The following is a 24,941-nucleotide window of genomic DNA, read 5'->3' on the forward strand; positions in this document are numbered from 1 at the left end:
CACAAATTCAACAAATTCAGTGTGCAACGGCCTCTCATTTTTCTGCTAAAAACTAAACCCTGGAGTCATAATCTTCTCTTTTATCGTGTTATGTAAAGTTATGTGTAACTGATGGAGTATTATAATACAAGTAGTGGATTATTTTGTTCATTGTTTTGACAGTTTCTGCTGTGATTCGATCATATGATGCCAAGTACCTCTTGGACATTTTGCTGAGGACCCCCTATTTTGTGCTTTTTGTGCTCCTTTGTTTCCCTTTGTTCACATGTCAGACCCACCTGGCAGACGGTGGTGAAACAGTAAACAGGCTGCGGGTGAGGTAGGCTGTGTCTCGATCCTGACGTGACACAGCCTGGCTACTTCCTTCTTGTTTCTCGCAGGCAGTTGTCGAAAAAAGCCACGGAAGATTTCAGGTATAGGAGGCAGGAGCACGCAGGCAACGCGTGTCAACTCCGACGCAGCGCAGCCGAAAGCAGACCAAACAAACGCTGCAAACTGGCAGCACAGATTTGTGTCTTTGACACCAAGAATGGCAAAGACGGGGCTGAAGAAAAAGGCTTGGCTGTACAAAGGGAGGGTGAGCAAAAACTTGGGGATGTTTATTTTACAACTTGGCGAGCACTCTGAGTTCACGGAACAAAGACGGGTCGTTCTTTTATTTCGTGCTCGGAGTTCACTCAGGCTTTGGCCTCGGTCTCTTCAAATCCCAAGTCAAGACAGATGTGAGCCAGTCGTGACATATAAGTCAGATAGCGCTGAGAACGTAGTCCACCCCAGGGGTCGCTCTCTGTCTCTGACAAGCACATATAGTGTATATATACGAGAGCCTGACTTTGTGAGCAGCTCTTTATGGTTGCTTCCAAGTTTCTAATTGTTCTGATCATAAAGAAATACCTTTCAAGACGCTTCTGTTTCAGACTCAAGGCCTGATTAAAGAATGCATGATACTTCAGTGACAAGACTGTATTATTTATTCATTGCAAACAGTGGAATTTGGGTGTGTTACTTTGAAAAATGTTCAAAACTGGCGGCCTGTAATAAAAGCACTGAGAAAAATTCCAACTCATTAAGATTTAATCACAAAATTCTCTTTCGTATGAAATACCCAATATAGGCTGTCAGAATCAATCAGGTGTCCAGAAAAAGGGAGACGACATACCAGAAGGATGGGGAATATGTCAGCCGTGGCACTTGCTTTTTCTTCTGGCTGTCATATTGCCAGTGTTGCCTTTAAGCCGACGCTGTTAGGAAGTGTGGCTTCGCAGTGCTGCTTTTAAACGATCAGGGAGATGGAGATGGGGAAAAAAAGAAAAAGAAAGGCTTCTGTTACAGAACCTTTGCCTGACAGGAGTCAGCAACCGAGCTTGTGTCATCTTTTGGTGTGGGAGATGTGTTCAAAGCCAAGGCTGCTGGGTAATGAGGTTCTTTGGGGCTATAAGGGATCTGGAGGAACTCTTCACTCATAATTTTATAATTGGCCTGCTGTCCCATAGAGGCATGCCAGTACTCTTGTCTCCACCTTCAACTCAACTTTTTGGAAGTGGTAAAAGGCGGTGTGCAGTTAAGAAGAAAAAAAAAAACATGCATAGTTACGATGAAAGTACCACGTTTAAAGTAAAAGACACGGCTGCTAATTATGGCGGTAAAGTTAATGCTTATAACATCACCAAAATCAACCAAGGTTCAATTCACTTCAGTTCAATACTTAATGCCGGAAGGGAAATGACAAATAATCTTGGTAGGTAACTTGAGCGAAGCAACAAATTTGGTTGAAAAACTAAGCTTAGTCTATGTTCCAGATTACACACTTGAGCCATTTGTGTGACTGTGCTTTTTATTTGTTTAGTTTTTTTGTTTGCTCATGTTTTTATGATTATAAAGGGGACCAGGCACAAAAGTATTACAGTCACAGCATGTTCAGTATCAGGTGTCTTTACTTTTAAGCCGTCTTGATAAAACTGTGGAATGTTGCTTTGAAAATATTGTGAGAGGCAGCATAAGACACAAAGGATTTAATGTTATCCGTGCAGAAAAAAGAGACGCTGTAAAATATTTGCCTGTTGATTGAACAAAGGTATGCACGTCTATGGAAAATGAAATGGGCAATAAATGACTGAATAATAATAATAATAATAATAATAATAATAATAATAATAATAATAATAATAATAATAATAATAATAATAATAATAATAATAATAATAATAACGAACATATATACTATAATTAAAAATATATACTATCATACATGATGACAAAAGCTATTTAACCTTTCAATTAATATCTTTATTGCAAGTTTCTTTTTTTGTTCAGACACTGAAAATTTAAATCAAAATAGTGGACAGCTTTGAAGCAGCACAAAGGAACTTTTGTCATTTTTACTGTAGCTTTTGTCTGGTCTGCTCGATCACTCCCTTCCATATCTCTTTTGTCTTTACGTTCTTGAGTCTCTTACTGTAATAACTTATACCATGATGTCCACTGTAGATGTTTCTTTGGCTAGTTTTTGACGACAGCGGGGACAGAAGACTCCAACACCCTTCGTGAGAGTAATCAAATATTCCTTCAAATGAAATTTCAAATGATACTTTAACATGAAATAAAATTGTTTGTGTTACTTTAAGTTTTCTAGAAATTACATTTTTAAACTTTAGGACTGCATGGATTCAGTCTATAATCATTGGGCCAGATCTGGCCCTTGTAACATTAAACTCTGCCATAACCAAATCAGAAGTGACAAGTAGTCCAGATTAGTCCCAAATGTATCTTCTATCTGGGGAGCTGCCTTAAAGTGGCCTCTTCTCCTCCTTCTCCTCCTCTTCCTCTTCCTCATCCTCATCCTCATCCTCCTCCTCTTCCTCCTCCTCTTCCTCTTCCTCCTCCTCCTCCTCCTCCTCCTCCTCCTCCTCCTCCTCCTCCTCGCCTTTCTGTCATCCTGACAGAGATGTCAACTGGCTCTGGAGGGAACCGTAAGTACTCTGGCTGTGACGCTATCAAAATGGAAAAGTGAGATCCAAACAGGGGACTCTAAAGGAACAGAAAAAGTAACAGTTGGTAACAGTTTTATATCTTCCTATTCTGCTGCAGTAACTCTGAACTTCTCCTTAAACAATCAGGATATAGTCGGAGTATAGTTGTGGGTCGTGCGTAATGCATCCCCCCCAAAACCTGTCAATTCTTAAGTCACTTCATTCAGTGTAAAAACTCAAAACTAAAGCCACAGATTCCTGCTAAACTTTCTTTCGTTTTTTTTTTTTTAATTCTTGTACAAATTGTTTATGTTTATGTAATAATTGCTCGAGGGTCATGTTTTGGGTCTCTGGAAAGCGCCTGGAGACAACTTCTGTTGTAATACACGCTATAAATAAAATGTAATTGAATTGAAATCTGAATAAACATGAACATTTAAGAAGAAGACAACACACTCGTGTTACAGTACAGGTGAAGGGGTCCGCCCCCTATGAGCTCTGTTTGAAAGAATAAATCCTCATAGGGATCAAACAAGGCATCACGTTGTTCTTATTATTTAAGCCTGGAAAACATTGGAGCATGGCTGTTACACAGCCTAGCCTGACCTGCTTAACCTCAGCAAGAAGTTGGGCAGCAGGATCACAGAGTGCACAGCAGCTGTACGTTAGCAGACCCTGGAGCTGTGTGATGGAGCTATTACAGCTGTATGGACTGTTGATCTCTAATGGCTGTGTGCTGGCCAGTAATGGTGCTTGGAGAGAGTGGAAAGGAGAAAATAAGAAGCAGTAATCTCAGAAAATGCTGACCTCTGAGCCACCGAAAGTAGGTTAAAAGACTCCTTGTTACTACTCCAAGTTCTTCTTTTTTATTTTTTAAATGTAACCTTTGGCCTCTTTTGTCTGTAGACTCCAGAGAGCACGCAGTCCCTTCAGTATTTTCAGTGATCTCAGTTAAAAAAAAAAAGGTTTTTCAAACGCGTTCTGTGTTTTTCTCCATGCCAACAGCATCATTTTTTTTTGTTTGTTTGTTATCTTTACATGTATACATGGATGTATCTCTGCGTGACGCACATCTTATAGAAAGCAGCGACATTCTTGAGGACTATCTACAAAGATGCGTTTAATGCAAATTCCAGACACTGTTATGACAACTCGAACCAAATCCTTTGATGTGAGATGGATTCGGCTGGAGCAATACTACAAAGGACAGACGTTCTCTCTGAAAGCAAAAGTCTTACATTTGTGTACTTTTTCACAAACAGCTGTGGAGCAGAGTATTTATAAAAGTAGCAGAAACACACTGTAAACGTATCGCTGTTCCACCCATGCACGCATTTGAGTTGCAGTTCAGCTGCTTGCATTTACGGTCTTGTTCTTTCTTTCATTACCTGAAACTCCCGTCTGTTCTCGGTGAGGGTAGGAATATAGACTAACCGGTAAACAGAGACTCTCGCCTTTTGGCTCGGCTCTCTCTTCGCTTATGCAGATGCCGCACCGATCTGCCTGTCAATCTCCAGCACCATTCTTCCCTCACACGTGAACAAGACATCCAGATATTAAACAGTACCTCAATCCCAAACTGGAGAGGACAGTCCTCTCTATTCCAGCTGAGAACAAGGCTCTTAAATTTGGAGGTGCTTCCCATTCCAGCAAGTCCTAAATTCAAACTGTTAAAAAAATATTCACGTATCACCCAGAAAAATGTACTTAACGTATTAGAGGCAAAACAAGCAGATGCAGATGTAACCTGCATTAGCTCATGACATAATTATACCAAACACGGCCGTGAAAGCAGGTGGTTACTATTCTGAAGAGCATTTAACTAAATTATATCTTCATAAATTGCTTTAGGAAGGATGTCATAAATGTTTAAAATATTTACAAAAATAGCCATGTGAGTTGACTGTTTAATTGGCCGGTGGTTTAGGCCAAGATATCATATAAAAGTATGTCTTCCAATAAAATCAAATGAATAATCAAATTTTCCACGTTTTGTGCTAAATCTAAATTTTACATAGTAAATTAACAAATAAATGAGCTTAGGAGGGGCTGCATCTTACTATCAGTGGACAGCAGTTATAGTGCTCAGGGCCAGGGGCTCTGATGTGGAGCTAGGCCAAAGAGCACAAAATGAGGCTCAGAGAGGAGCAAATCTACACCATCTAAAACAACTTAAACCTTACAAATGTTTTCGCAATACAAGGAATAAAACTAATAATAAGTTATACCACTTTTGCAGACTGTCATTTTTTTGGCATTGGTTTTTCAGCTCTGCATCACTGGACGATCAAGGGGTCAACATGATATCCTGCTGCTAATCAGCTGAGTTTTATTTCCTTTTTTTTGGTGGACTTGTCAGTTGCAGCTGATTAGGAGCAAGATAGCGCAGTGAGCCCCCGTATACGCAATGATGTAGAGCAACACACAAAAAAATCATGTCTAAAAGAGCTTACAAAGTATTTGCTCAAACTGCTTCGGAAGGTTGAATGTTTGAGATGTTTATAATGCTCCTTCCTAGCAGCTTTCAGCCCAGCTTCCCATCAAAGTTCCTCCCTGATTTTCTGAACTGACAGCGTTGATGTAAGACACCAACTGCTCATCCGTCTTTCACACAACTCCACTTTAAAAACAATGAAATATCCTTTTTAGTAGAATAAATGTACTTGGATTCATTCAACCACTGAGAAAATGGGAAAACACAGATTTGAGAAATAAAGTTTAGGCCAGCCAGCCACACTTCAGTATTGTTCTATAATACTGGGAAACACAATTATTAAAGAATTGAAAAGTGTTTTTTGTAGTATTTCACTGAACAAAATCTTAAATTTAGAGATAGATATCCAAATAAAGTAAAGATAATATGAATCAAAGTGTCAGACCACTTTAAAATCGAGCTAAATGAAATGCCAACAAAGGGGAAAGCTAGTTTAGAAAGTGTACACACACACACACACACATATATATATATATATATATATATATATATATATTTATATATATATATATATATATATATATATATATATATATATATATATATATATATTTATATATATATATACATACACACATAGCATAGAGAGTCAGTGGGCTTGTTGACAAAAGAGGACAAGTGCTGTACGATATACCAACTCAAAACTTGTTTGTACCTTGTCACCAACATGTCATGCCCATCTCCACCTCCCTATCTCCATCACACCCGGCAGCCATTAACACAGTCTGGGTAAAACCAGGGGAATTCACCTGCATTAGTGTGGAGCAGTCTGCTGGTGTGATGTTCACAATTGTCACTGCTGCTGGTTGTTTCGGCCGTCGCAAAAGTGTGACACAGGACCATTTTACGGAGCCGTGGGAGCCCTTGACACCACGCCACCACTGCTACTACTTCTGCCAAAAATATCCGGCAGGGCCATATCCGATTTTGTTTCACGGCGTCTCCCATATCAGCAACGTAATACAGCCGATAAAGTAATGATGATGAAATGAAGAGGAACGTACCACACAATGTACAAAGGCAATCAAGACCACACAGACTTTTAGCATGCGCGCACTCTCACAGATCTCCTGATTAAGACTGACTCAGGGCTCGAAACACCTCATCAACCTCCAGCGACAACTCCCTGGAGAAAACAGGCCTCATTATACCGGAACAAAAACAATGACACCCAGTGTTAGCCGTGACTCTTTTGCTGATGGCCGAGCCGGGAAGAAGGAGGCAGGCCTGGATCTGTGCGAGCAGGCTCGTACCGGGGGCACATGAAACCTGATGTGATAGCGTGCCTCGTGGGCAAGTATTATTCCAACTGTATATCATTAGCAGGGTGCATTTTCTAATTAGCAATAGGGCAGAATAATGAATACAGCTCCATTAATCAAAAGGTAATATATGTAAAAGTTCTGTTTTATGGCCTCAGGGAAGATCGTGAAAGGTATGAGAGAAAACACAAAAATGAGATGGAATGTGAAAACAGCTATGGTTGGCTTGCTGAAATGAAAATTGCTTTTCATATTCATTTACACATATTCTTTTATGCACTTTATGCCGCTTGCTCTTTGGAGCCCAAATACAGCAGATTTAAAGGACGAGGTAAAATGATTGTTGAAAATTTGAGTCAGCAGAAGCCCCCCTATCTTGGTTCAAATTACAGCGCACTTTAATGTTGAATTAAATTATAATTAGAAGCCATTGTACCCTGTATCTGTTTGTAGGTTCTTTGTCTTTGTCTGTTCAGAAGCAAGTTCAGAAGTTTTTCACAAGAATGCCAAGATCCTGATCCCTTTTTTTTTTATATTTGTTATATCATATTATGCCTTTCAGTGCCTGACGACTTTAACTATCACAAAGAGAAGAAACAAGGGTTCGAGTTTTGTTCTGAAATGCTCGATCTCAGAAAGAAAAGACTAAAATCATTATATTCTTAATATTCACTTTCCGTGTTTTCTGGCTTTCTGATTCACAATCATGACAAAACATTTTTCACTTCTGTGCTCTACCTGTTGAGAGAATATCAACCCCCCCACTCCCTCCAAAAATAATAATCATCATTGCGTCAATTTCAAAAGTAATAATCTCTTACGTTCAACATTTTGATCCCTGTTTTTTAGGGTAATGGACCATTTTAGAATCTGACTTTTAATAATATCACCTTTTAGTGATCAGACAAAAGAAAAGATGTAGAGGAAATTTGACTAATTTTGTACAGTTCATCTCATCACCTGAGTTTTATTTCTGTAGTCGAGAGCAAAAAGTGTTTATCTGTTCAGATGCACTATAGCTGAGGAATCAACATCTCCTTTTCTTTTTTTGGAGAATGGGGGAAGAAGTACAAGACATTGTAAGATGGTTAAAAGAAGGAAAAAGATGTCGAGAAAAATATGTAAGAATAGATAAAAGATCTCGGTGCCTCTTCGAGAAATGTTTGAAGAAAGATTTTAGGCAATCTGATATTCCTCGTGCCACCCCACTCTCGGCTACTTTGCGCTGAATCTCCAGCTCGAGCCTTTTCTCATACATTTGCACCTTACAATCCAAAGTGAGCAAAGCCATCTCCCTTTGACAGCTGCCCAGCTTTCAGATGTATCTTTAAGATATAAATAAGCTCCGCTGAGCCGAAGCTGCAAATGCATTTATCCATCGCAACAAAAAAATAAAATAAAAAAATAAACAGATGAATCTCTCCCAGCAAAGAAAATAGAAATTCCAGTAAATTCTTCTAAAATATACATCATGTTTCATAGAAAACAAACCATAGAGACACACTTGAAGTCAAGTCTGAAAGATGATCGTAAAAAGTTGTAAATTTTGATGCTCAAATACTTAAAGAATTTACTTGCAAGAAGTTAACCTACGCTGTATATTGCATGATATGGAACATGATACAGTTAAAAATGTTGGGAGTGACGCGTTAGGAACACAGTTTAAGAATTTTATTTTGTGATTTTGTCTCTTTTTTATCCAACAAAAATGGCCTAGAAGAGCTTCTATGATGCCGAAATGCTGCAGCAGATAAACTGAAACAAAGATTAAAGGGAGAAAAAAGAAGCTTAAGTAATAATGTAATAAAAGTTATACAATTTTGCCCACATTTTTGAGCTTCAAAAGGGAAGACGAGTTGAAATTTTCAGAAGGTATAACAGAGAGCTTGATTCTGACATGTATGCGATTCTCTGTGATTTGACATGTTGTCTCAACCATGATTTGTTGCCACTCCCAGGGGAGAGGAGTTAAAAGACTCGAAGTGACTTGAGGAAGACATACACTTTAATCATGTTAGCGAAGTTTCATGAAAATTTCAGATCAAGATGCCAACATCTGCTTTCCATTATTAATCACTGTTGTCACCACAAAGAGGATCCTGGCAATACGATACACTTGACTTCTGAAGTTACTTACTTTTGACTGTAACACAGGTACTTCTGTCACAAACGCATGCACGCCGCACAAAGTGAACGGGCGTGCACCTTCTTCCTTAGACGCGCACACAAACACACGGAGCTGTGGCTGGCAATCCGAAAGCCAAACACAATAACACACATAACTAGTTATCAGCTGTTTCAAGAAAATTAAAAGAGGCTGCGATGAATAAGTAAATTAGACCGTGAGAGACTGAAGGGTAGAAGGATAAAAGAGAATAAGATAAATGGCTTTTTGCATTCTTTTCTTTACTTAAACATCATGCTCCTCCCTGCACTTAAAAGCCAGCTCTCCGTGTCTATTTTCCTAGTCTTTCTTATCAGTGGCATTTACGTCCTAACGAGGGTAATGATATCAGCAATATCAAAGCAGCACTTTTGTCATGTTGCATTAGAAGCCCTCCCCCTCTACCTGCTTACACACCTCTGATCAGTGATTGTTTGCTGAGATACGGAGTGAAAGACAACTATTTATGTATAAAAGAGAGTGCAGCCTGTCATCTGCTTGGCAGTTAATCATTTTTAAGCAGCCCACCACCTCCTCCTAACATCCTGCACCTCTTTTCATTCTTTCTTCTATCTTTTTTTGATTCAATTTTTTTCAAAATCAAGCGCCGCTCAGGCTGCCTTTCACTCCTCTCTTCATGTGGACTGCATTATCCAATCAGACTGTGAAACAAGCCAGCGAAGTGAGGCCTGACAGCACCAATTAAGGAGGACAGAGCAGCGAGCCCTTTCTACATACATTACTGTAAATAAGGCTTTTGTGTACAAAGAATGAGGGTGAAAAGTCAGGACAAGCTCCAACACTTATGCAAACTAACTTAAGTGTTTGCTGTGATGTAAGAACATGAGAGGTCTACTTTAAAAGATTCTGGAGATAATTCAGATGTAAACAGAGGCATATTCTGACAGTGCAGAGATATAGATAAGAATGGATATGAACAGAAGGAGAAATGTCAAGAAGTATGCAGGAGCAGATGGATTTTAATAGTATTTGGTATTTGTTTTCTGACATTGTGAAGCTGAACTTCAGAGTTTATGTTTATCACTTTGTAATCTTTATGCTGCATTTATTCTTCGCTACAGTGCACAGGCTGCTCTTTTTCTTTATTTTATTTCAAAATGTTGAAAAAAGACAGTGAGAGATTAATCAAATTAGTCATTGCAACAGAAAGTGCATGTTTCAGATCCACCAGATGGCGCTTTAGCCCTACAGATCTGCCTGACTTTCCCATGCAAACACATGCACACACGCTTGCATGAATGAACAGATTAGAGCCCATGTAAACAGGCTGCATCTTTACTAACACTACATTTATGAGACACGCTCTGGTGTGATGCTCCTGAACCTCTGTCTCATCTATTTATAAGGATGTCTGTACTATCCAATGAATATATGTGAAATTATTCAAATCCTGCTAGATATGTTGCATTTATTATAGATTGATTGTGTTTGGTGATTAGCTCCCAGTGCAAGAATGTTTACACAAACATAATAAAACCATCTCTGCATAGTTTGGCCACAGTAAACTTGATCGGTTCTTCTATGTGATTAATGTAAGATTAGCTTATTTCTACAATTATATAGTACAAAGCATAATATATTCTTAAAGTATTTATAGAATTGGAAAGATACTTAAATTGATGTTTTGGTAGTTTTAAGATAAACTACATACAATCCTCATGTATGTGAGAGCACAGATGCATAAACACACACAGGAACCCCGCACTTGACACTTTTCTTAACACTACATTAGACTACAAGTGCGGTTCAGTGCAGCGAGCGCACAAAGCCATGGAGGCAGTTGGGTTCAAGGTAACAATCTAAGATCGATACGCACGCGCCTCCCTTCCTCTCTGAGGTGTGCGGGGCCTGAATGCCCGCCAGTGCTGCTCTTTTAACACAAGCTTCATTACCACACAGAAACACAGGGTCTCTTATCAGAAACAATAATAGAACGGATGAAGTCAGACGGCAAGGAGATGAGGGCCACTGAAAGGCAACGCTGCACACAGAGGATGATGTTTTACCTGCAGGGTTGCAGACAAAAGAAGAAGAAAAAATGACCACACACATACATGATATAACACTCCATTAAAAAAAAAAGACTTAGAAGGAAAAGAACTGTGTCAAAAAAAGCGCTGTTCTTATATAAGCAGCTGTCTGATTACAACTAGTGCTTCAGCCTTGCAACAGACTTAAGGACTGATATTCTGTGGGAAAGACCTGCCTAAGCCCTTCACGCTCCCCTGCTCATCGCTCAGCCACCCAGGGAGCCGTGTCCTTCATGGGACCTCCACCTCACACTGCCCTGATGGCGCCTCTCTACCTTTTTTGCCTCTGCATGTTTCCACACCAGTGTCTGCGCTAGGAAAGGGGCTGGCATTTCTAATTGGTGATCGTGGGGGGGCAGGTGTCACACCAGGAATGGCCTCGTGATGATGGGAGGGCTAAAGGGGTTGGAATTAAAACCAGGGAGCCTGGGCAGTTGTTGAAAGCTTGAAGGTAAATGTGAAGGATAAGTCAGACAGGTTTAGTTCCAACACCTGCAACACAGCATGACGGTGCACAATTTCACAGGACTAAACGGTTCTGCAAACATTACACGATACTAAATGTGATGTTTGTGTTGATCCTGAAACGGATTTTGCACACCGGCCAATTACTCCAGCCTTAGAATAAATAATGGGTCAAAAGTTTTAATGCAACATCCAACCCCTCTGCAATTAGTTTGTCTTTGTCCATATTGCTGCTCAAACACACATCTGTGCAGAACAGGACAGCAGAGTCATAAAAGGAAACACAAACAGTTGTGTTGCTGCAGCAGCTAAGCAGAGGCATCACACCGTGTGGCCAGCCCCCTGCCCTTTCCGTGCTGCCTTTGCTGCCTGTAAACAGACTGAGAGGCAAGGAGGTCGGGGCACACTGTTTGGAAGCCCAGGCTCCACTGAGGCAAGCTAATTACAACAATAATGGGGCCTGATCGCAGGTCCTCACAGGCCACGTCTCCTAGTAAACTAACTCAACAGTATGTATACTTGCTACAGATGTTACATTTTTACGTGGTTTGATATTAGCACGAAGCTGTTCTCTCCGTCCCACTAGGGGGACGCCTGGGCTGGTTAGAGCATGTTAAAAAGCCCCTTTCAGCTCCAGTTCAGGCAGGCAGGGTATGGCCTCGCATAGTTAGGCCTAATGAGTGGGCATAAACACACGGTAATGCTGTGGGGAAACAGGCAGGGTCGGGTCAGAGAAGTGATCTTGCTGGTAGGGTGGCCAGCACACCAGAGCCGGGGTCCTGATTAGTGCTGATAAATAATGCAGCAAGGGAGGCTGGTTGGAGAACGGGATTGGTTGAAACGAGGGGAAGCTGCATAATTATGATAGGACGGGCCGTGTGGGGTCGCAGCGAGTCAGGTGCTGTTGATAAATGTTATAATTGAATCAAAACCACGACAGCATTAGGAGAACGTCCTGTTTATTCTGAGCCATCATCGCGATTTTGCGCTCCAGTGACGGCATTATCTGAACCTGGTCACTTAAATGACATATGCCGGAGCAGAACAGATCATTAACCCTCGTGTGGCAGATATTCGGAGTGTATCGCGGTAGATGCGGTTGCAGGCTGGAGACAGTGAAGCTTCACACTTGGTTATGTGTCGGTTTGAGAGGCAGGAGAGTGCAAAGGTCAAATCCATTACGCGCGATTGAGAGGTAGTTTCTGTTTGAGGGTGATGTGCCATATGTTGCCATGGGAACATGGGGTATGAACTCTGCCCTCAGTGAACTTCAGCCGAGAGCAGAGGAGACAGAGAGAGAGACTGGGGCGACCACACAAGTCCATTAAACCACTGAATCAATCGACATGCAAGGAATTACAAACTTGTTCAAAGAGAGGGAGCGACTCATTACTCAAACGGAGAACATGATCAAATTAACCAAGAACTAATTAAATGACATACTTCCCCACGTATATAAAAGCCCAAATGTCAAAGAACCTCATGTTAAAGTACCTTAGTTTAGAAAAATGTAAATGATCACCTTAAGAGCATTCTGGAAACGTAAACATGGTAATATCTAACAAATTTGACATGGAGACAACAGAACAATTGTATCATTTTTTCATCTTCTACATGGTAAAATAAATGCATTCTATTTTAATATTTTGTGGGCTCTGGTAACCTGTCAGTCACAGAAAGATAAGTCAGGGAAAATATCTACTGACAGAGACAGAAGGGAAAGTCCTGTATCAATCCTCCTTATAGGGGACACCCACTCGGCCAGCTACGTTATCGAACACCCCCTCCTGGTAGTTTTCAAGGCCACATTAAAACACAGAACAAAAACACCTACGGCTCCCGATAACCAAACACCAGAAGGAATTAATCTATATATTAAAAAACACAGCAGTGGGTGAAGGTTGCTACATTCCTGGTAGCTGCTGATCAATTCTGTACATCAGTTCAGAGGAATTTAGTCCATAACTCCATACAGAGCAGTGGCAGCTGTGGGGTTTTGAAGTTTCGGGTCCTTTTCATTTATTTCCTCTGTTATATATTTTACTTTAAGTCTTTTTTAAGCACTATTTTAAGTACTTCCACTTGAAATGTTTATTTATAATGTAATTTTCAACAGCAAATTTACCATTATCTCATATCAGCATTTCTGAAAGGGTTTTAACAACCTTTGACTCATGATGCAAAAAAAGGCCGTGGCCCCACTGAAAAGGCTGCGGGTGTCCCAATTTGAGAATTTCCAGACACGTACAGTATGTTAACTTTGCTGTTTGGTGTACAGTGTGAGTTCCCTGGCTCGGTGCTGTACGTCTATATGGCAAGAGCATGGTTCAGTGATTATAGAGTGTAATTGATGTCCAGAAACCGTTTACATGGTTGCACAAAACTGCAGGAAACATTTCTTAAGAGGCACACACACTCTCCTGTAACCTGCTACAACAGGTCACATCTGTGAGGCATGTTTGAAAAGAGAACTGCTGTGCCGTATCTGTTATCATTAAGCCTTATGGAATTTGAGACAACATTTTATAAAAAAACATGTATTTTTTTAGAGAAAATGTGGTTCTGTCAATGCTTTTACTTGAACAATTGCGCTCTGATTGTGGGAATTAAAATCAAGCATTTGAGGTCTACCTTTTTTCCAAAAACACTGACAAATATTTGATATCCTCCAAAGATTTGTATGTGTGCTTCCATTCACCAACTGGGTTCATAATTCAAGTTTCAGACTAAGATGCTCAGGTGCATCTCTACTGTGGGGAAACAGTTGTCCTCTTCTCTTTTGTAATTTGGTGACTTTTACATTTGATAGAGCAAAAACCCTTTCAGGTGAGCATAGGATCACATCCTTCCTAAAGTAAAAAAAAAAAAAAGGAATCACCAGGGATTTCTTTCTTTATTTAAAAAGACAAGATGTTCTCAAATGAACCTTCGCTGAAACCAGAGAAAGCAGTAACGTGAGAGCAAACAAACACCCCAAGACTTGGATACCTGATCAATTAATCCCCAGGAATCCACAAAGGTAGCAGGTAACCCACTGTGTGCTTCTGTCTGTCTCAAAGGTCTGTGTCGGCGGACAGGAACCAAAAAATTTAAATCAAAGAACAAGCTGAAACGCAAGTAACTGATCTAAAAACAGAAAACTGGAAACTGGAGCATAAACCAGATTTAAGCTGGAGAATAGTATTCAGTCTATTACATCTTTTGCTAAAACAACTATATCACACACACACACACACACACACACACACACACACACACACACACACACACACACACACACACACACACACACACACACACACACACACACACACACACACACACACACACACACACACACACACACACACACACACACACACACTTGCATGCCATCCCCTCTCCGTTTTTACTCCACACACAATGATGGCTCACAGTCAAGTCCAGACGAGGGCACGCATCTGAAACCAGGAGTGAATCCATATTACATGTGTAGTGTGCTGTCTGTCTGGGTCCGGGTCATCAATTATGAATAGAAATATACAGCCTCCACAGCCCAGGCCCTGGTGTCTCACCACTTGTAAAGGATTTCTTAAAAGGGGGACAGACACACAGGTTTGTCATTCAGATGCATACCCGGGACATGAGAGACCAACACTGAGAGTGTTTCCTGTTCTTTTACACTTTTACACTTCCCACCCGGGCGAGTTTCTTCTGCCTTCATTTAGGTCATTCCTTCTTGGTCTGAACTTCAGTGAGGCATCAGAAACTTCGTTGTAAATTAGTAACATCTAAATGAACTGACACCTAATTCCGTAACTGTGGGAATATAAATGGTTTAATGGGCTTAATTGCTGTCTGGTTGCATTTTTATGTGTCTTAATGACAATTAAATAATGACAATCTTGGATGTGTAGTAGCCTCTCTCCCATCAATCCAAAGTAAAATACAAAAACTTCTTACGTGTGTTCATGTTGCTCTGTACAGGATAAAAATAACAACAGTAACAAACTAGCTAACTACCTAACACTGCGACACATCGCATCTGCTGTCTGCATCATGTCTCACCTGTGGAGAAGTCTTTAATCAGAACGAAACACGGCAAAGCTTTTAAAAATGATAGAAAATATCCCACCTTTTTGTGTGTTTACGACGAATCAAACAAACCCAGCTACAATGCAGCAGGAGTAGAATTACAGAGCACATGTACTGTAGCCGGCAAAACAAATTTGCAATTCTCCTTGTTATTCTCAAACCCCTGGTGTACAGCACATGCCCTCTAGAGACAGAACAAACAGCGGTTAAGACGTTTAAAAGGCTTTGCTTTCTTAGATACCTGTGCAGCTGAATACCAATAGACTGCTCTTAGATTAAGAGGGGGGTTGGTGACAACGTATTACATTCGGAGCTAGCAGGGAAAATGCTAACTCCTCTGGTTTCCTCAAGGGCAAAAATGTGCTTAATGCCTTTGCGTGATGTTGTTTGAAGGTGCGTTTTGCAGTTGGATGGCTTACTCTTTCAGGACGCTCAGGGTATGAGCTGAGGTAAACATCGGGGCTCCACAAGTGTGCCGTAGTGTGTGCTGGAGCCACTTCAACTAGTGGCACATATCCCACTGATTTCTGAAAGGTCACTGTCATTATTGTTGCTAAGCAACCTTGTGTGTGGAGTACATCGCTGTACAATAATTGTGGAGGTGAACGCTGAGATGCAAAGGATCATAGGAAAATTGAATAAGTATTTAATGAACCACACAGAGCAGTTAAAAATGCTTTGTAATCATCTTAATCAAATGCTGTTGAGCGTATTTTGTGTTACGCCAGCTTCCATTCACCTTCTCATGAGCGGGATGAAATTTGGTAGACAGACGGTTACAAACCGTTGACGAAGTTCTTCAAAAATGTCCAGGTAACTTTAATATCAAAAGGCAGACTAAATGAACATGTGAAATAATACGAGATATTTTCAGATGTATGATGTTGTTGAACGTGCTCTTGCTTTAGCACAGATGTGCTGCCCTTTCTTAAATGTATTCCTTTGTTCCACCAAAAAGCTCAAAACTTGCATGGGAAGTTCTTGGTATTAGTGGACAGTGGAAACATGCAGTACGTGTAGAAAGAGACTATAGGTGCCCACTGAACGTGAAGCAGAAATGAAATGTCTTAATTTTGATGTACTGCAAATACAGGTAAGTTTATGTTTTCATTATAACTAGTGCTGCTTTGGTCTGCATTTCTGCATCTTTGTGTACCGAATCAGCACTATCATTTCTGTATTTTTCTGGGAATTTTTTTCTGGGATTTTTATGCATCTCATAACCCTCTTTGGTCTTGCTCACATTCAGGTATGAATTTCAACATGGAGTTGTCGCATTACATGACTGCAACACGATGAGATCAGCCCTCTCAGCAGATGAGTCCTGAATCCTGTCAGCAAACTTTGCTGCATTTTTCTTTTCATTGGTTTTGTTAAATCGTTCTCTTTCTGTCTCATAAAGACCGAACCAGTCATTCCTGGAGAAATGACATCAGGGTTTCCATGGTGAAGTAAAGCGCAACATTGTGACTGAAATGGAAAATACTGGTCATGTTCCCGTTAGATCACATGATCGGAAATCGGGGCTAGTCTGATGATTTCTGATTTAATGATCAGATTTGTTTCTCTTTTTTGACATTATTCGTGTATTTATTGTCTATCCCTAAGGTTTATTACAATTTAATAGCAATTTATGTCAGGTGGGGAGTAGGCTGTGTAACCTTTAACCTAGAGTTCAGTTGTAGCTAGTGAGCTGACGTCAGCGTTGCCATCTTAGCGACTTTGTTGCTATATCTATCAAGTTTTCAGACCCTTCTTGCGACTTTTTTTTTTCAGGTGTCATTGAAGACTTCTGGAGATTCTAACTTGAACGCTTGTATCATTGTCCTTCTTCTGCGCCAGCAGCTGGTGCTGCTGTGGTGCTGGCGCTCGCCTGTACCAAAGCACTCACAGGCATCCCAGTCATCTCCCGGCAGCAGGAGGCATTCACTGCACTGAATTGAGCATCTGTGAATTCACCGCTGGCTGATCAGTAATAATAATTAATATTTAAAGCTGCAAGCAGCGATGAACGGGCCCTCGCACCCTTGTGCACGTTCAGGCGTGCTGCAGTGGAAGCGCTTGTATGACTTGCATGGATGTCTTCAGACCTGGACATTTAGCGGATGACACCACCCACGACTCTCTATATCAAACCATTCAAAAGTTATGGCAGAAAGTAAGAACAATCAGATATCGACCAATCAGATGAAGAGGCGGGGCTAATTTGCACCAATTATGTTCAAGGACTCAAAACCATGTCCGATGACACCACCCACGAGTCTGTATGTCATACCATTCAAAAGTTATGTCAGAAAGTAGGAACTATCAATTATGGACCAATCAGATGAAGGGGGGCGCGCTTTTTGGTGTCTATCGTCGCCACGGTAACGCTTTTGACTGAGAAAAGTAATGCGCATCGTCGCAGGATCGAGACGCACATTATGTATAACACACCTGGGTGCACGCTACGGTTCGGGCCGGATTAACTGCCAAATTTCGCCAAAATTACACGATTTATTCAAAATGGCCGACTGTTCAATTTCGGCCATGGCGCCAAGAGACTTTTCTTTAAAGGAGCATGAGGCAGGATTGAGGCAGGATTTATGAAAAAAAATGCGTATACGTTTTAAGTTTTCTAGTAATAATGTCAGATGAAGCGTTCCAAACCCAAAAGAATGAGCCCTCTAGTGTATCTCTCTGTTGCCTTGAACAGGCTGTGTGCTGCAAAATGTGCTGCAATTCAGACTCCGAATTTCCCGCGCTGGGCGGCGGATGTGACGTCACATGACGCTGCATGTGCGTTCTCCCCGTTCTCCCGTGCCGGCTTCGCTGTTGTCTGCAGTACCCCCGACGGCCGTCGTGGTGAAGGGTGGCGCTAGAGAGTCTCATTTCTTAAAAGGATCCTCATGCTCCTTTAACTTGCGACATGATACAGGTGTGTACCGATTTTCGTGCAAACGTACTTTTTTAAACTATTTTCTAGGGGGCGCTGTTGAGCCATTAGGCGACGCCCATTAATGCAAACCATTAAATATCAAATTTTTCACCAGGCCTGGCTTGCGTGCAAAATTTGGTGACTTTTGGGGCAAGTTTAGGGGGGCAAAAAAGCCCTAATTTCGTCGGAAGAAGGAAAAAAAAAAATAAAAACGAGAACATCTCCTACAGATACAATAGGGCCTTCGCACTGTAAGTGCTCGGGCCCTAATTATTCAGATATAATTCTAAGAATTGTAATGCTCATAATAATTATTCAACAACACTGCACTGGTCAAGACAAAGAAGGAGGGTTGGAATTGTGACATAAAAAACAAAAGAATAAACAAAAAAGAATAAACAAAAGAAAGATAATTTGTCAATGCCACCGTCAATGCCACAATCCGTGTGACATTTTTATTTGGGGAATGAAAACTGTAAATATATGAACATCATAAAAACAGTGTAAGTTCAGAGTCCAGAGTTGGAGTTCTTTGGAAAGCCAGACCTGATTTTGTACTAGATCCTATGAGGCAGCTGGCAGCTCTCTCTCATTTGGAGCTTTTTGAGCAAAAAAAAGATTAAAATGTGTTACGTTAGAGAGCTACATAGTGAGATAGAGGACAGATTGATATCCATTTTGATAAAGAAAACGAGGCCTGTCAAGTTAAAACTCTGGGATCGAAAGCATGGTTAAGAAAAGTGCTTTTTTTGAATTTTCAGCTCTACTCTGGTAAATGTCAGTTACACTATGGCTCACAAAATTCCACCATTAATTTCTGAGGGTATCTTTTCACAAATATTCTCATAACTGGTACAACAAGCGTGATAGAAAAGTGTTAGAACACATCATGCAAACTAACCAATCGTTTGGTGTTTGAACCATCTTTCTACATTTAACATAGCAAGACTAGTTAGCAGACAAAATAAAAATAACCAACATATTACAGGGTTACATTTAAACAGTAATCCCACCAATGATCTTTGAAAACGGATGTTAATTTGGCATCTGAAACAATGTCCGGCCAAGCCTTGGTGGAAGTTAGTAAGTTATAATACAATGTTAAAGCCAGTGCAAAGTATGTACAGAGGCCAATATAAAGGTAGAGTGATCACTGAGTCATGTCCCATTTGTGGAGGTTGATGGATTTCCCTTTGCTCGGCTCCCTCAGCTCAGTGGGGAGAAGGCAGGGCTGATAAGGTGATTTATCTGCACCTTTCCACCTCCTGTAATGGATGGCACATCCACCTTTCCCTGAAACTTCATCTCACCGCTGCACCCACTCTCACAGGCAGAGATGTGGGAGAAAAATGAAACAGACACACTACACGAGGAAAAAAAAGGAAAAAGAAAACACACTAACCAGATACTCAGTTCTTCTCCACACTTTCTTATTAGGGTTGGAATACTGTGGGAACGTTACCATGCTGAATGGACTAAATCACACTCCAGTGTCAAGCAGAAACAAAATATCGAATAGATCTCAGCTTTAACTCATTGCTACTAGTGCTTTGATTGATTCTTCACTGTCTTCATCTGGGCTTGGTCCTTTGGGGTCCTGCTCTGTTTCTACTCCACTTGCTCAAAGGGCTGAACAAAATGAGGAGAGCAATTATCACCACCCGTGGATGAAGTATACATAACAAGATGCCTACAATGATTTAATTATTCCAATCAACTACATGGCCATTTGCAACATGATTGTGTGTTTTGAAGCTTTTCACTCATGATTCACAGCATATTATGGCGCAGAAGCGGCACCTGTGAAAGTTTCTCCTCATGGCCATAGGTAATGGACTTGTGTGTACTGTGAGATCTCAGAGCTGCAGTTGATACAGTTGATATGTCCTATCAGAGTAGCATGACTCATCAGCACCGATGGCCAGGGGTTTTTTTGTTGGAGGCCTTTATTTGGGGGTGCAAGGTCCTGACTTTGTTAACACTGCCTTGTGGCTTACTCTACACTTTATACAAGAATCCACTGTTTAACAACTAAAATCCAGTGGGACTCGTGAGCCTGTCTCGGTATTATCTTCTGTAAACAGCTCCTCAGCTTTCTTTAAACATAATTGTAATTTTTACACCAAGGAGAGGATATCAATTAACCTCAGTGGTCAACATTAGAAACGCAGCAGCATGCCTGCTGCTTTCTGCTCCAGTGCCTCGGGCGGCTGGCTGACTCACCTATGCTTTAACAGCAGCGAGGAAGGAGGACGGAGGGATAAAAAGAAGGAGGGAGACAATCAATAGGAGATCAAAGTGTTTTAGCTTACCTTGGGCTGCAGAGAGAGAGAGGCGTTGTAATCAGCAAAGACACTGTTTACTCTCCGAGCCTTCCCAAGGCGGCGCGGAGGACGTCAGGAGCTGGATAACTTTGCTGTGATATTTTCAATATAGAATTAGAGAGGAAGATAGTGGAAAAATATGTATAACAATGAGCTGGTTTTGGGCTGTGCTTCTTACAAACGGAGCCGATACAGGGCTCTAGAAAACCTTTGGTTTTAACTCTAAACTAAAGGTAAAGCCACTTAAAAGTCCTCCAAGCTGTTTGAAGAGCTTTGTACCCTCTATAAAAGACAATGAAGTAGCATCTGGTTTTATATTTCTATCTGATGCAGACTTACTAGCTAAAGAAAATCTGGACGTGTTATAGAGCCTTATTATAAAGCTAAGACTCCTAGCCATTTAACATGCATGTCTGCCACAACACAGAAAACATGAGAAAGTAATCCAACACACACCTTGAGTCAGATTGCACTCTTTTATTGTATCATCACTGTACCACTATACCTACAAATAATAATGACAATTTGAGCTATTAGTAGGAGTGTAACAATATATCGTGCCACGAAATTTTGCGATACAAAAACGTCACGATACGTGTCGTGGACAAACTGTATCGCGATATTTGGTTATTAATATTAATCTATTGTGTTGACTAGTAACGCGCATCCGACCGCGCGAGCCGACCGCGCGTCGACCCACGGACCTAAATCTTACTACGCTCAGAAGAAACTAGTACCGTTTTGCGGTTCCGATCACGGGACTCTTGCAGGGTTTTGAGCTCTGAACTTTTACTTATGTAAGGCTGGTGTAGAGTTAAGCCTTACCTTATTAAATTAAACCTTTTCGGGTCGTGAGTAGGATAAATACGGGGACAACTTCTGCCGAGTTCTAGTGTACTTTAATGTCCGCTTAACAGTGTAGGATTTTAGAACATCAACACAGCACCTAGTGCCGTACTGTGGCGCATCACTCCGCCCAATCTAAAATAGACTAATCACTACAGATAAACTGACTAGTGTAATTATAGTCCCTGATTTACATCAGAATATAAAGAATATATTTATAAAATAATGAACCCTGAATTACCAAAATAACCTTCTTAACAAAAATAAATCTCCTCTTACACTTATAAGGTGAGCATGAATCAATCTTTTTTATGATGTAAAATTGTATGTATTTATTTACTTTTATTTATTTATTTAATTTTTGTTGTTAAATTTCTGGAAAAGAAAAAAGTAAAATCATACATGAGAGAAACTATTCAGTTTGTGGCAAAATATTTGTACTTGTATGAAACTGAAGATGCATAATGCATACCTGACATTTACTTTTAGTTCAGTTTGTGGAAAATGGTTGGCCTGGCTTTCTCTTTAAAACTTAAACAGTTATAAAGCATTACAAACTATAAAAAAAAATAGGGCAAATGCACAGCATTGTTTTGTATTTTGTGTCTTTCAAATAAAAAGACAATTTTTTCCAGTCATATGTTCCTCATTCAAGGTTGTTAAAAAAATACTGCTATAATATCGTATCGTTATCATGACCTCAATATTGTGTATCGTACCGTATCGTGAGATTAGTGTATCGTTACACCCCTAGCTATTAGCTCAATGGACCTTGCCGAGTCTCAAAGTCCCACCTTCCATCTTTGTAGATGTCACTTAACCTTATCTGTGTGTTTAATATTTTTTGCCCTTTCAGATGTTCGGTATCATTTGGTCATTAGTTAGAGTGTATTGTATATCTTTCAGAAATGCAGAGAAAGTAAGGAAATGGGAGTCAGAAATGTGGAGGTCTCAATGATCCACCTCCTTCGAGTAGACAGCTGCCTGAGTGACATTGACCCATGACACCAGCTTTCCCTTCACTGCCACATCCTGCAAGCTGTAAAAAGCATGTCTGAATAGACAGGGATGGGAGAGAGGCAGCGAAACAGGGGAGAGGAGGAGAAGGGGGGAGGAGGGGTGTTATGCTGAGTGTCCATGGAGGAAACACTAAAGTGCTAAGATTTTTGAATGAATTTCGTGGGCGACTCTTCTGCTGGCGAGGTTCCACATAGGAGAAATAAAAATATTTTTCTGATTTTCAGCTATTCAGCTTCTCATCGTTTCGTTTCGTTTCCTCCTGGTCACTACGGTTGCGACTGGACCTGGTGCTTTCTGTCTGTCTTTCTTTTTTTTTCTTCTCCGAGCTGAAGTGACCACACACCACACGTGTCACGGGCCTACCAGTCAGGGGAAACTAGCAGTGATTTAGCAAACAAGCTCTCAATCAATGGTGCAGTGAAGCGAGTAACACGTGCCAGTCAAAACCTATTACGTTCAAACAGCCCTCTTCAACTTCCACTCCAGTGGTCCGACCCTTGGGCTGATAGTCAAAGAGACTGGCCAGAGGACAGACGTAGTGTTGTGAAGACTTAGACCGAGGTAAAACTGTTTTGTTTCATTGGCAACCATGAAGATGTGTCACTTTTTAGCCATCAAATATGCCTCAAGTGATCACTTATAATGATTGTTTGTTTAATTTATGCAATAATTTAAATTAGCGAAATAAAATCATGTCATAACCACTGCAGTCTTTTTTTTTTCTTGGCAAACCAAACCAATATTTTTTTTATTCCTTTTTTTCTCAGATCTAACCCTACTCTGTTGTAATAATGAAGCCCAATGGCATGCTGGGTGCAGAATTTGAATTTCCAGCATCGACCTCTTGACCAGTTTCAGTTGCAAATTGGCTAGTGAACACAGATTGTGATAAAAAAAAAAAAACATTAATTCCCAATGACAGATTTTGCGGCGGGAACTTCTGTTTAATAGTACAGCTGAAGAAAACTTAACTTGGTGAAATGAACCTGCTTTGTAATTATAAAACCAGTTTACTGAATTTGCAAAGTGAAATGGCCTCACTTTGCCTTTAAACTGAGAAAATTTGTGATGATGGTCTCATCTCCTGTCTTTTTCTCATGTTGTTGCTGCGTTAGGGCAGCACAGCAGCGGTGATCCTGGTATCACCTTTTTTATTTATTTCCACACATATATGCGCACATCCATTTGTACAAAGGAAAAAAAAAACAAACGCGCATACATGCACGCCCACACACAGACATACACACATAAGCACAAAAACAATTTGGATCACACGTCCGTGAAAAATACACACAGACACACACAGAGACAGGCTGCGAGCAAGCCGGGTTTTTGTGTAGCACCACATGCGAATGAGGCTAAAAGAAGTGAAATGAACCCTTTGAGTCAAAGAGGAGCTTGGGGCGTGCTGTAGGCAGAGAGCTCAGTCAGATAGGGAGCTTGGCAGGCAAATGTGCCTTCTGTTGACAGCTTCCACTGAACATCTAATGGCAAGAGATGGGGGCCCACAACCGCTTTCTTCCATGCCACTGGTTTCCCATTTTATCACATTTAGTAGGGCGCCTCTCAGCGCATTTGTAAATATGTCAAGTCACCATTCATATTTTACAGTTATTAGCATTGTCTCCCAATTTTTTTAAGCAATGTTGTTTTTCTTCTTTTTCTTTCCAAGGAAAGTTCTTTGTTACAGCTCTTTCTGTTCAGAGTTAGAGTATGGAGCTCAGCACTGATTCCTTGGAGACTGGGTATTTTTTTTTTCTTTTTCTTTTTTTTTTGGGGAGGGGGTTTATATATTCTTTATGATGTGATATACAGCCGGAGAGAGGGAACACTGTGTAAGAACATACCAATGCCAGGCTACATTCCCAGCATATGAGGATGAAAATGATAGATTATTTCAGCGCTCTCTTTCTGTCAATACCTGAGGCAGCTGTTGTAACTCAATGGCCCATCAAGATTTTTAAGATCTTCTTGCACCATTTTGGATTTGCTTATGAAGTAAAAAAAAAAAGAAAGGTACTCAAACCAAAATAGCTAGGAGACAGATGGTAGCTGTGTTGTTTCATGCATTTTCATAGACAAATCCACACTTCTATAAACATATAAACATGTAAGCGTTAGCAATCTGGATAATTATCAACAACATTTAGTTAGACGGTTAGATTTTAAATATGTGTATATATATATATATATATATATATATATATATATATATATATATACATATTTAAAATCTAACCGTCTAAATGTTGTTGATATAATATTGTTTTTATTTAAAAAAAAGGAAAGAAAGAAAATTAAAAAGAATATAAATGTAACTTAATAAAATAAAAATTAGGAAAATATGACCCTTTG

The sequence above is a fragment of the Cololabis saira genome, chromosome 1 (assembly GCF_033807715.1).
Source record: "Cololabis saira isolate AMF1-May2022 chromosome 1, fColSai1.1, whole genome shotgun sequence".
Taxonomy (NCBI): domain Eukaryota; kingdom Metazoa; phylum Chordata; class Actinopteri; order Beloniformes; family Belonidae; genus Cololabis; species Cololabis saira.